Source organism: Pelobates fuscus, chromosome 1 (assembly GCF_036172605.1).
Source record: "Pelobates fuscus isolate aPelFus1 chromosome 1, aPelFus1.pri, whole genome shotgun sequence".
In the NCBI taxonomy this organism is placed as follows: domain Eukaryota; kingdom Metazoa; phylum Chordata; class Amphibia; order Anura; family Pelobatidae; genus Pelobates; species Pelobates fuscus.
In genome coordinates, this window is record NC_086317.1 from 288,442,187 (window position 1) to 288,455,413 (window position 13,227).

The following is a 13,227-nucleotide window of genomic DNA, read 5'->3' on the forward strand; positions in this document are numbered from 1 at the left end:
CCCACGCTAAGGTTCAAAATATGCCTTTTGAAATACCCTGGGGTGTCTACTTTAAGAAATGGTAGGCCTTTGTGGGGTAGTTTGAATTTAAAACCTGCGAAGATGCTTGGAAATTGCACATAGGCCCAGCGTCAAAATTCAAAGTTCTGTAAAAACTGATATGGCTTGGTCTCCTATATGGCACTGTAGCTTCACAAAATAGTGCCATAGACATACAATGGGGGTGTCCTTTTGCTCAGAAGACTTAGCTGAGCATAATTTGGGGGGTTTGAACTTAGTGGCACATATGAAATATACAAAATGCCCAGCAAAAATGCAATCCGTATGTAAAAAATGCACAAAATTATTTTTTACCACGTACTTTGGCATGTAATGGTAAAAAAAATGGGGGCATGTTAAGGCACAATATGCACCTTATGAGATACCATGGAGTGTCTACTTTTACAAATGGTAGGCCTTTGTGTTTTTTTTTTGAACAGTCAAACTGTTATAATACCCCAAATGGAAGCATAGGCTCATTAAATCCGTCTCTCAAAATTCTACTGTGAATACTGAAAAGGACAGGTCTCCTATATGGCACTGTAGCTTCACGAAATAGTGCCAAAGATATACAATGGGGGTACCGTTGTAATCAGCAGAAGGAACTGAACACATAATAAAACTTTGTACAGGAATAGCACACACCAACTTTACAAAATACACATGAGAAGTTCTTTGTTATAAGTTTGTGTGCGAAAACCCCCAAAAACTAAATTTTACTCCAATATTTAGCAGAGGTTGGCGGTAAAATGGCTACATAGAAAGTGTCAAAACAACCTTAGGTAAATAGCCTGTGGTGTCTACTTTATATAAATATATACTTTTGTGTGGCAATTTTGTTTTCTTTTATGGCTATTAAGCTTACAAGACAAACATACCAAATTCTAAAATCGCTCCACGTTAAAAGTTTATTTTACTCCTTGTGCTTTGTGACCTGTAACTACCAAAAAAAAAAAAAAAAATCCCAGACACATGATATATTCTGTAAATCAGAACAACTAAATGAATTTATTTTTAATTACTTTCCTTAACCTGCACTAATTGTGTACACATTATTATTGCAAAAACTGTAAAAAAAACACAAACTTTTTCATTTTTTTTGCATTTTTCTGTTTTGTTTATAATAAATAAGCATGTATATATATATATATATATATATATATATATATATATATATATATATATAAATGTTACATCAAATTAAAGCCCTTTCTGTCCTTTAAAAAATGGTATATAATATGCGTCGGTGCAATAAATTAGTCAAATGCAAATTGCAGTTGAACGCAAACAGCAAAAAATGCAAAAAATGCCGTTGTCATAAAGTGACGAAGCTCTGTCCTTAAGGGGTTAATTCACTTTGATTTATCAATTTACTAAATAACAATATAAATGACATCAGTCATACTGTGGATGCTCTAAGTAATTTCACAATCCTAGTTAAAAAATAAATATTCATCATGGGAAAAAAAAGATTTGTAAAAAAAAACAAGCTTATCAATAAAAAATATTTTTTTTAAATTTTAATACAAATGTTTTATTTTGTTCTAATTCAATATAGATATTCGCTAAAAAAAAAAAAGAATATATTTCATAATTTTTTTTTTAAATCTTTCACAGTCTATGACAGAATAGACATGTTCTGTCCCATGACAGAAATGTGAACTTTTAAAAAGTCAACTCTCAAGCATTTCTTATATATCCTACAAGCGGTGAAATAGACATCAGTGCCCTCAGTGTCACATAATGTGTAGTACAGACAGGATTCTTTTACAATGATTCCTGATTTGTCATGCCCTTTGGATATACACACAGCTATTGCTTACACTTTTATGTTCTTGCTCAGCATAGAAATAGGCCATACTCCAGAATGTATATACATTTTTAACTAGATTATAAAGCAGTTCTAACATATCTAGTAGCAATTCCCAGCTGGATCAGATTACGAGAACTAGATTTCTTAATGAGGAGAGTTATATTATGTTTTTTCATAAATCAAACATTTTTGTAAGATTTATTGGCACATCTCTCTCTGTAATTTAAATGATCTACTGCTGCATATGAGCAAAGATTTAATTTTGAGGTCAAAGGGCTGTATATAAGACCAAATACATCAGCCAAAAGGACTCTGTGCCCTCAGGAGAAAAACCCTAACAAATGACCCATTCTCCTATGCTCCCTGCTCAAATGTTGCCAGAAAAAAAGTTATTCATTAATAACTGATATTCCTCAAATACAGAACACAATTTATACACTTAAATATTTTATATTATATAAGATCCCCTATAAGAATTAATAATATTCTTGGGTTTGCTACTGATGTGATTTTATTGTAAAGAAAATAATTAGCCAGACCTTTCTTGGAGAACCTTTTAATGAAGAGTCCAAAATCTAATTACAAGTATGTGGATAAAGAAAAAAAAAAATCAGATAAAAAAAAAGCGTGTCTCAGGTTACATATCCTACCTTCTGAGAAAAAAAAGTCTTCATACGTATAACCATTTAGCTATTTTTTTTTTTTTTTTTGGTAAGCATAGAAAGAGTAGAATTCCATTTCAACTCCACTACATCATGAATCATGTCTATAGATGAATATAGAAAAATGAATGTCACACAGAATTGGAACACTTGAACATAGACGGATTATACTCTGATTACCAGCAAAATAACAACAACAAAGAAAAGAAAAAAAAAAAGTACAGAATTGTGCAGAATAATTCTCTATTTTGTGGACATTTGTTGGTCAGTTTGTCACTGTATACACACAATGCCTATGTCAGCTTGGTAAATTGTTTCTACCTCAGAGTATATGAATAAATTTGCATTTTTATTTGCTGTGATTTATTTACATTGATCAGCCACAACATTAAAACCACTGACAGGTAAAGTAAATAACAATTTTTTTTTATATTTGCACCTGTTAAGGGTTGGGTTATATTAGGCAGCAATTGGACAGTCGGTTATTGTCTTGTGGTGTGTTCCTGGTATGCAGTGGTTAGTACCTACAAAAACAGGAAGGACAAAAAGGCATTCACCTGGGGCGCCTGCCTCTGGGGGCGCCCCCACCAAGACGTTTCCTGGTGGGCTGCCCTGCTGCTATCTGGGCATGTTGTGCTGGGTGAGCGGCTCCTTAGCCACCCCCAGAGCAACCATTCACCTGCTGGGCTCCTCTGTGACAGTGTGTGTTAGTAAGAGTGTGTAAGTAATTCTGTGTGTGTGTGTGTGTGTTAGTGAGAGTGTGCAAGTGACAGAGTGTGTTAGTGAGAGTGTGTAAGTGACACTGTGTGTGTGTGTGTGTGTGTGTTAGCAAGAGTGTGCAAGTGACACTGTAAGTGACTCGAGGTGTGTTTGTTAGTGAGAGTGTAACTGACAATGTGTATGTCGGTGAGAGTGCAAGTGACACTGTGTGTGTGTTAGTGAGAGTGTGTAAGTGGCAATGTGTATGTCGGTGAGAGTGTGTATATGTTAGTAAGAGTGTGTAACTTACAATGTGTATATCAGTGAGTGTGTGTGTTAGTGAGAGTTTGTCTCTTTCTTTCCCTAAATGTGTGCTTACTATGTGTCTCTCCTAAAATGTTTCCCAGTCTCTGTTTTCTAAATATCTCAAAAGTCTCTCTATCTTTTCCCTAAATGTCTCCCCAGGCTGTGTCCATTCTTTCTTACTGCGCGTCTGCTTTCACTTAATGGGACACTATAGGCACACAGACCACAAAAGCTGATTGAAGTGATCTGGATGCAGTATCCTAGTGCCTTTAAACTGCAAAAGTAATTATTGCAGTTTTTAACAAACTGCAATAAATACCATTCAGGGTTAACGCCACCTCTAGTGGCTATTCATGGGGACGTCCAGCATATAAGGCTTTGCTATGGGGAAATCCTAATGCGAGCACGGACATGGAGGAGAGACGGTGGACCTGAGCCAGTGCCAAGGGAAATCAGTGCTGGACCCAGGTAAGTGGCAGAAGGGATTTTTAACCCCTTCTGCACCACGAGGTGGAAGGTGCACTTGACGGAGGGAGAAGCTGTAGTTTCTTTTAATGTCTACTCATACTCTTTCCCCAAATGTCTGTTCATTGCAATTCAGAGATTAGTGAATAAACCTCTTCGGTAATGTAGTTGCATTCATGAGGGGTGGCAAAATGCATTGTTGCCTAGGGCGGCAAGAATTCTTGCACCGGCCCTGGTCAGGATCATGGGTGCCCAAGGCTTACTGATGCATGTTGGGGAGGAAAGGCTAGCCTGTCTGGTGTCTGATGACACAGAAGAACTAATGTAGCTCAAAATGCTAAAATACCTAATGCTGTCCATGAATTGCATTGCAGTTTTCTGCATATGGGGCTGCATAGCCACAGACTGGTCAGAGTGCCCATGATGACCCCTGTCCATTGTCAAAACCATCTTCAATGGAGACATGAATATCAGAACTGGACCATTTTCTTTTATATCAGGTGGATGGCCTGGTGCATTTTGTCATTCGACTGGGGAAGAGATGGCAGCAGCATTCACTACAGAAAGAAGACAGGCATACAAAGACAATGTTGTGTTCTAGGCCATGTTCTTCTAAGAAACCTTGGGTCATTGCATTCATGTGGATGTTACTCTGACACGTACCACCTAATTAGAGATTGTTGCAGACCACATACAGTACAACTCTTCAAGGCAATGGTGTTCCCTGATGGCAGCCTCTTTCAGCAGTAAAATGCACCCTGTGTACAAATTGTTAAGGAATGGTTCGAGGAACATGAAAAAGAGTTTGAGGTGTTGCTTTGCTCCAAATTCTCCAGATCTCAATCAGATTGAGCATCTGTGGGATGTGCTGGAACAACAATCTGATCCATGGAGGCCCTTCCTTGCAGCTTACAGGACTTAAAGTTTCTGGTACTATGGTCTTGGTGCCAGATACCACAGGACACATTCAGAGGTATTGTGGAGTCCATGCCTAAACACATCAGAACTGTTTTGGCAGCTAAAAGTTGCACCTACATAATGGCTGATCGATGTATTTTATTTAAAAAAAAAATGTTTATGTCACTAGAAAATGTGTTGTTATCTAATACAAAAAGACAATATCCACTGTTAGAGAGAGAGAGAGAGAGAGAGAGAGAAGAAATAAAGAATAAAGGGGCTTAGGCAATATGCCCTAAATAGATTATAAACAGGAATGAAAGTAAATAATGAGAAAACCTATAGATAAAAGTATAGTGTGGCAGCAACAGCCACTTTTAAACTGTGTTTATTTGAATATGTATGTACCACTTTAAGAACCAAGTGTATGCATGCATAATGTGTGGTTCAGGTCTATGGCGTTCGTATGCTGGTGGCATAAAAACCCGTCAGCATTCATGTAATCGTTTCACGAACAGTGAATTTCATCTCTGTTCGTGAAATGAACAAACTACCGAAGGGAGACCACACACAGGAGGTTGTGTGGCTCCCATTAAGGATTGCACCATTGTTGCAATCAGTAAATTAAGAGGATTCAGGGTGGCCGTCGTTCGACTACCGACCATGCGGCGGTCGGCCATCTTGGATCCTTTGTTAGCCCAGTGGTATTTGGCTACTCGGCGCCACGAATACCGCTGGACTTCCAAGCCGTTCGGGAGCCCCAGTCCTTCGGTAAAGTGGTCCCCTACAGTTGATCGGTAGTTTGAATGTAACTTGAATGTAATGTTGGTTTCGTGCAGCGTTTGGTTATTTATGCTGGGATCTGAGCGGTACTTTCACGAAATGTACACTCAGACTCCAGATCTACCGAACGTCCATTCGTTTGAATCAGACGAATATTATAAGAGTTATGAATTTTAATGTAAATTGTATGTTCTGCTGCACCGAGGGATAATCCACTTAACTGTGTATTCTAGTGGGAGTATCCCTCGCGTGCAGCAGGGGCTGCTGGGAAAGATATCCACATTGTTCAGTTTCCCATGTAGTCCTCCACTGTATAACCCCTGAAATGTCTGTAGGGAAACCCCTTGCATGGGAAATCCCATAAATACTGGAAGTGTGTGATTAAAGCCTCAGTTGACCTCCAAGCTATGTGTCGTCTAGTTCTTGGAGGGAAGGGATTGTAACTACGCTACCTGTCTTGTACCTGTCTTGGATTACCTTTCCTGTCTACCAGCGGAGATACCTTGGATAATACCTCTACTCCGCTACATATAGGTTAAGATAGAAGGACATATAAAACAGAACACCTCGATTGCAGAGTTACAGGAAAAGGAGAAATATAGTTAATCAGCTCCAAATTAGAAGGAGTATTGATCAAGCAGGAAAATAACACCATATAATATTACTTTGAGAGAGAGTCCAGATTGGACCAGACAAGTTGTATGGATCAGGCTGGTAAGATAAAGTGTAGTTTAGGCTGGTATTGAGCAGGGTTGGAAGAAAGCAAGATTGAGGAGTAGTTTAGGCTGGTATTGTGCAGGTTTGGAACTAAGCAGGATTGAAGCAAAGAAGGTAAGTCTACAGGTTGGTTCACAGGAGCCAGGATCTGAAGTGTTTCAGGATGTGCATCAACTTCAATGTAAAGGCCCTGTGATGAGTTGGGTGTAGGCTTTTGTAGGTTTCAGAGTTAGTCCAGGCAGGTGAGGATTATAAGGTACGTTTTTAGAACTAGAGGCAAGGGAGGCCACTGGTGGTCAAACATGTTCAGTGCAGGAACTTGGTTTTAAAGGAACAGAATAAACAGAACAAAAAGTCTTGTTTGTCAGGATAGGATCCTGACAGCAGCAAGCATGTAAAACATACAATATTCTAGATAGACAAAAAGGCACAGGAAACAAGACATAAGGAGACAAATCATAAAGTGGACCCAGGAAACAGCATTGCTTGTATAGACTGGCCTGGTCTGAATTCTCATAGATAGAGCTGTGATAAAATATCAATATGCAGGTATTCAGAAATTTAAAAAAAGTAAGTGAATGTGTGGAATGTGGCAAATATACCTCTGCATGGCTTCCATCCACTTTCTTTTCAAAATGTAACTTGATCATATTTAATGCTGCAAAACTACAGTTTTGGGACAAAGTGATATATTTGTAGTGCCTAACATATTCAATACATTATTGCACCTGTTTTCTCAGAATCAAGCACATTCTTATAGATGCTGCAGGTTTGCCTTGATAAATATAGTTGAAGGTGTTATGTATATACCGTATATACTCGAGTATAAGCCAACCCGAATATAAGCCGAGGCCTCTAATTTTACCCCAAAAAACTGGGAAACGTATTGACTCGAGTATAAGACTAGGGTGGGAAATGCAGCAGCTACTGGTAAATTTCTAAATAAAATTAGATCCCCCCAAAATTATATTAATTGAATATTTATTTACAGTGTGTGTATATAATGAATGCAGTGTGTGTGTATGAGTGCAGTGTGTGTATGAATGCAGTGTGTGTGTGTATGAATGCAGTGTGTGTATGAGTGCAGTGTGTGTATGTATGAATGCAGTGTGTGTGTATGAGTGCAGTGTGTGTGTATGAGTGCAGTGTGTGTATGAGTGCAGTGTGTGTGTATGAGTGCAGTGTGTGTGTATGAGTGCAGTGTATGTATGAGTGCAGTGTATGTTTGAGTGCAGTGTGTGTGTATATGAATGCAGTGTGTGTGTGTGTATATGAATGCAGAGTGTGTATATGAATGCAGTGTGTGTATGAATGCAGTGTGTGTGTGTGTATGAATGCAGTGTGTATATGAATGCAGTGTGTGTGTGTATGAATGCAGTGTGTGTGTATGAGTGCAGTGTGTGTGCATGAGTGCAGTGTGTGTGTATGAATGCAGTGTGTGTGTGTATGAGTGCAGTGTGTGTTTGTGTATGGGTTGCAGAGCCTTGGTGGGGGGTGGGCATTTTTATTATTATTTTTTTTATTATTATTATTATTTTTATAAAAATGTTTGTTATATTAATATTTTTTATTTTATTATTATTTAAATATTATTTGATTATTATTTTTTTTTAAATTATTTTAGTACTTTTTTTTGTTAAATTATTATTTTATTTTATTATTATGTATATATATATATATATTTCATCCCCCCTCCTTGCTTGATACATGGCAGGGAGGGGGGCTCTCGCTCCCTGGTGGTCCAGTGGCATTGGCAGTTCAGTGGAGGGGGGCTGGCAGGAAGCACTTACCTCGGAGGAGAGAGAAGGGAGCTGATAGGAGCTGCAGGAGAGGTAAGTAAACGCTCTGCAGCCCCCACAGCCCCCAGTCTGTATTATGGCAATCTAAATTGCCATAATACAGACATTGACTCGAGTATAAGTTGAATTGGGGATTTTCAGCACAAAAAATGTGCTGGAAAAACTCGACTTATACTCGAGAATATACGGTAAATGAAAAATAAGAAATAGAACAAGGAGGATGGCACTTAAAAAGCTTACATTTTTTTTGTTTAAGATATGTCTTTGGATTTATCTTTGTTATGCATTCAACTCCAGTAGACCATGTTTAATAACTAGGTAAAAATTCAAGCCAGATCATCAATTCTAAAGGGGCAGCACTATGAACAGAAAAAGCATAATGAAAATACACAGCTTTATTAATTAACACAAAATAAAACTCTACTGCAAAATATTTACAAAATAAGGACCAATGAGGTTACAACAAACACTGTAACTATAATGATACAATGCACTAAATACAACACTATCGTGGTTATTCACTAAACTAAGAATTGTCAGAAGTTCAAATTGAATATTTTTTTTTTTTTTAAAAACAATGGTTTTGGTTAGGGAAACCCTTTTAGAAGTGTGCCCCCTCCCACCCAACTTTAGAAAAAGATAACATAAATACTGTACCAGTACTGAGCCCACGTTCTTACTGAAACCTGTTCCTCCTCTGCTGATATCATTCCCCCTTGCCAGAGGTGGGAGCAGGTCAAGGAGGACAGACTGAGTTGAGGCCGCACAAATAGGTTGGCATGTTCCATTTGGCTGTCTGGTGCCTCAGCTATACTTCCAGTTTGGCTGTTTTAGCTTTAAATTTGAAATGTACTTCAAATTCACTTCAATTCACAACATATTGCAAAGTTATGTAGTTGTCTATGTTGAAAAAAGACTAAAGTCCATGAAGTTCAACCGTTAAGTCCATTCAAAGGCACACACCCCTATTGTATCCATTTCCAATACTACTACTACTAATAATAATAATAATAATAATAATTATTATTATTTATAAAGTGTCAACAGATTCTACAGTGCTGTACAATTATTCCACAAAAAGGGGAAAAATATATTCTTGACTTCATAATGACCATCAGATTTCTCCTTGGATCAACAACCTGTTTACATACATATCCAAGCCTTAAAAAAAAACAAAAAAAAAACGATCTATAGAATCTGATAACACCTTCCTTATGCAGAAGATGTCACATCTTTATTGTTATTGTTCTGACCCTGTATATATGTGTATAGAGTTATCATATCCCATCTAAAGGGCCTTTTTCCCCTAAAGAAAACAATTCCAGTTTTTGTTGCCTAACCCCATGGCTCTGCACTTTTTCAAGGTAGGGTCTTACCATTCATTTGAAAAGAGCCAAAAATATATTTGTATCATGTGAATCAAAACCCCTTTTTTATACACTAAAGCACCTTACTAGCTTTTTGCAATGGAAGACATATTGTTGCCAAGTTAGTGATTTATAATCGTCCCCAAGATCTTTTCATTAAATGTTATAACTTTATTAGACTGTATTTTTCTAGTTTTGTGTCATGTGCAAACACTGACAAATGTTTTTCTATTTTTAATTCTTTATTTCTTTTATTAGATGTGCAGTTGGAACAATCATTTCGCATGGTACATAGACAGCCGCGTTGCTCTGACACTTGGCGGACATTCCCTGCTTTGTGTATCCGCTTTAGATTGTATATATCAGATATTTACACCATGGTGACACACATGTATAACCAATATATTACATTGTTTAGAGTTTTCTTTCTCAACATATACAACCTAAGGTTACAATTAGTGTTGTCGCGAACATGACATTTTCAGTTCGCGAACGGCGAACGCGAACTTCCGCAAATGCTCGCGAACGGGCGAACCGGGTGAACCGCCATAGACTTCAATAGGCAGGCGAATTTTAAAACCCACAGGGACTCTTTCTGGCCACAATAGTGATGGACAAGTTGTTTCAAGGGGACTAACACCTGGACTGTGGCATGCCGGAGGGGGATCCATGGCAAAACTCCCATGGAAAATTACATAGTTGATTCAGAGTCTGGTTTTAATCCATAAAGGGCATAAATCACCTAACATTCCTAAATTGTTTGGAATAATGTGCTTTAAAACATCAGGTATGATGTTGTATCGATCAGGTAGTGTAAGGGTTACGCCCGCTTCACAGTGACAGACCAAACTCCCTGTTTAACGCACCGCAAACAACCGCAAACAGTCCATTTGCACAACCGCAAACTCCCCATTTGCACAAGGTTGGATACCAAGCTAGCCATGTCCCGTTCCTTGTCATCACTGATGTCATTGAAGGTCTCTTCCTTCACCCAGACACGTACAACACCAAGGGTCCCCGAAAGGTGACAACAAGCCCCCTGGGACGCCTGCTGTGTTTGGTCTTCCACCTCCTCAAAGCCACCTTCCTCCTCTGACTCCTCTTCTTCAGACTCCTCTCTCTGCGTTGCCTCTCACATATTTTTGGAACGCCTCAGACTCCACCAGCTTGTATGGTAAAAGCTGGCGGGCTAAGAGTTCAGACAAGCCAGCTGTCAGATGTCAAAAGGCCTCTGAGGCACAAGCTTAGAGACGAGAGGCACCGGACCTAACCCGCGAGACGGACCGACCGGGCCAAGCAGCCGAAAACACCGGGGCTGACCCAGAGCCCTGTCGGACTACAAACCCCTCACAAGATGCTACAGCCCCTTCTGAAGGTACGAGACCGGACCGTCATCCTTACCAAACACTGCAGTGCTGCTCCATGCGCCAGCCTCAGACCCAGGCCCCGAACGGGCATAGGATGACTGGGCAGTACCATGACTTTGGAGGGCCAGCACCGGGCTTTGTGGACTCTAGCCCACCAGGAGGCTACAGGACTCACCCACCGAATAGCATTGGCAACAATACCCGGCAATCTATGGCTCCTGAAATGCATTGGCAACAATACCCGGCAATCTATGGCTCCTGAATAGCAGTCGCAGAGATACAGCACCCACGGACTGGTGATCCTTAAGGTGCAGCTAAAGCCACTTCGTCTATAGACAGTCATAACAGTTAACCTTTCCACATCATATACATGTCACAATGCATAATCTCTGAGAGCGGTTGATCCCGATTCATACTAGGATGTCTTCCATGTTTTAGTGCAAACTAGTCTAACTACTAATATAGTTGAAACATGCTACTTTTATTCATGCCAGACAACCATGCAGGCCAGACGAACAAACATTCCAGGGCCAATCACAGTTAACCACCTCAGATAGTAACATGGCTCCCTCTACAGGGAGTGCAGAATTATTAGGCAAGTTGTATTTTTGAGGATTAATTTTATTATTGAACAACAACCATGTTCTCAATGAACCCAAAAAACTCATTAATATCAAAGCTGAATATTTTTGGAAGTAGTTTTTAGTTTGTTTTTAGTTATAGCTATTTTAGGGGGATATCTGTGTGTGCAGGTGACTATTACTGTGCATAATTATTAGGCAACTTAACAAAAAACAAATACCGTATATACTCGAGTATAAGCCGAGTTTTTCAGCCCATTTTTTGGGCTGAAAAACCCCAACTCGGCTTATACTCGAGTCAGAGTCTGTATTATGGCAATTTACATTGCCATAATACAGACCGGGGGAGAGGGGGGCTGGCAGAGCTGTACTTACCTGTTCTGCAGCTCCTGTCAGCTCTCTCCTCCTCCGCGCCGTCCGTTCAGCACCTCGGTCAGCTCCCAGTGTAAGTCTCGCGAGAGCCGCGGCTCTCGCGAGACTTACAGTGTGAGCTGATAGAAGGAGCTGCACGGACGGCGCAGAGGAGGAGAGAGCTGACAGGAGCTGCAGAACAGGTAAGTTACAGCTCTGCCAGCCCCCCTCTCCCCCCCACTGAACTGCCACTGGACCACCAGGGAAGGAGAGCCCCCCTCCCTGCCATGTATCAAGCAGGGAGGGGGGACATAAAATAAGAAATAATAATAATAAAAAAATTAATAATAATAAAAAAAAGGGGGTATAAGGACCACTGTGGGAGGGGGGGGGGTATAAGGACCACTATGGGAGGGAGGGGGGGGGATAAGGACCACTATGGAAGGGAGGGGGGGATAAGGACCACTATCGGAGGGAGGGGTGGGATAAGGACCACTATGGGAGGGAGGGGGGGAGAAAAGGAACACTATGGGAGGGAGGGGGGGGGAGAAAAGGAACACTATGGGAGGGAGGGGGGGGATAAGGACCACTATGGGAGGGAGGGGGATAAGGATCACTATGGGAGGGGGGGATAAGGACCACTATGGGAGGGAAGGGGGGATAAGGACCACTATGGGAGGGAGGGGGGGGGATAAGGGCCACTAGGGGAGGGGAGGGGGAAGTAAGGACCACTAGGGGAGGGGAGGGGGAAGTAAGGACCACTAGGGGAGGGGAGGGTAAGGACCACTAGGGGAGGGGTGAGTCAGGACCACTGGGGGAGGGGGGTGAAGGAACACGGGGGTGGGGAGGTAAGGACCACTGAGGGAGGAGGAGGGGAGGTCAGGACATATGGGGGGGGGGGCAAATATCCTTGCACCGGCCCTGCACACACTGCATTCATACAATGCATTCATACACACACTGCATTCATACACACACTGCACTCATACACACACACACTGCACTCATACACACACACTGCATTCATACACACACACACACTGCACTCATACACACACGCTGCACTCATACACACACACGCTGCACTCATACACACACACGCTGCACTCATACACACACACGCTGCACTCATACACACACACGCTGCACTCATACACACACACGCTGCACTCATACGCACACACTGCATTCATTATACACACACTGTAAATAAATATTCAATTAATATATTTTTTTTAGGATCTAATTTTATTTAGAAATTTACCAGTAGCTGCTGCATTTCCCACCCTAGTCTTATACTCGAGTCAATAAGTTTTCCCAGTTTTTTTGGGAAAAATTAGGGGCCTCGGCTTATATTCGGGTCGGCTTATACTCGAGTATA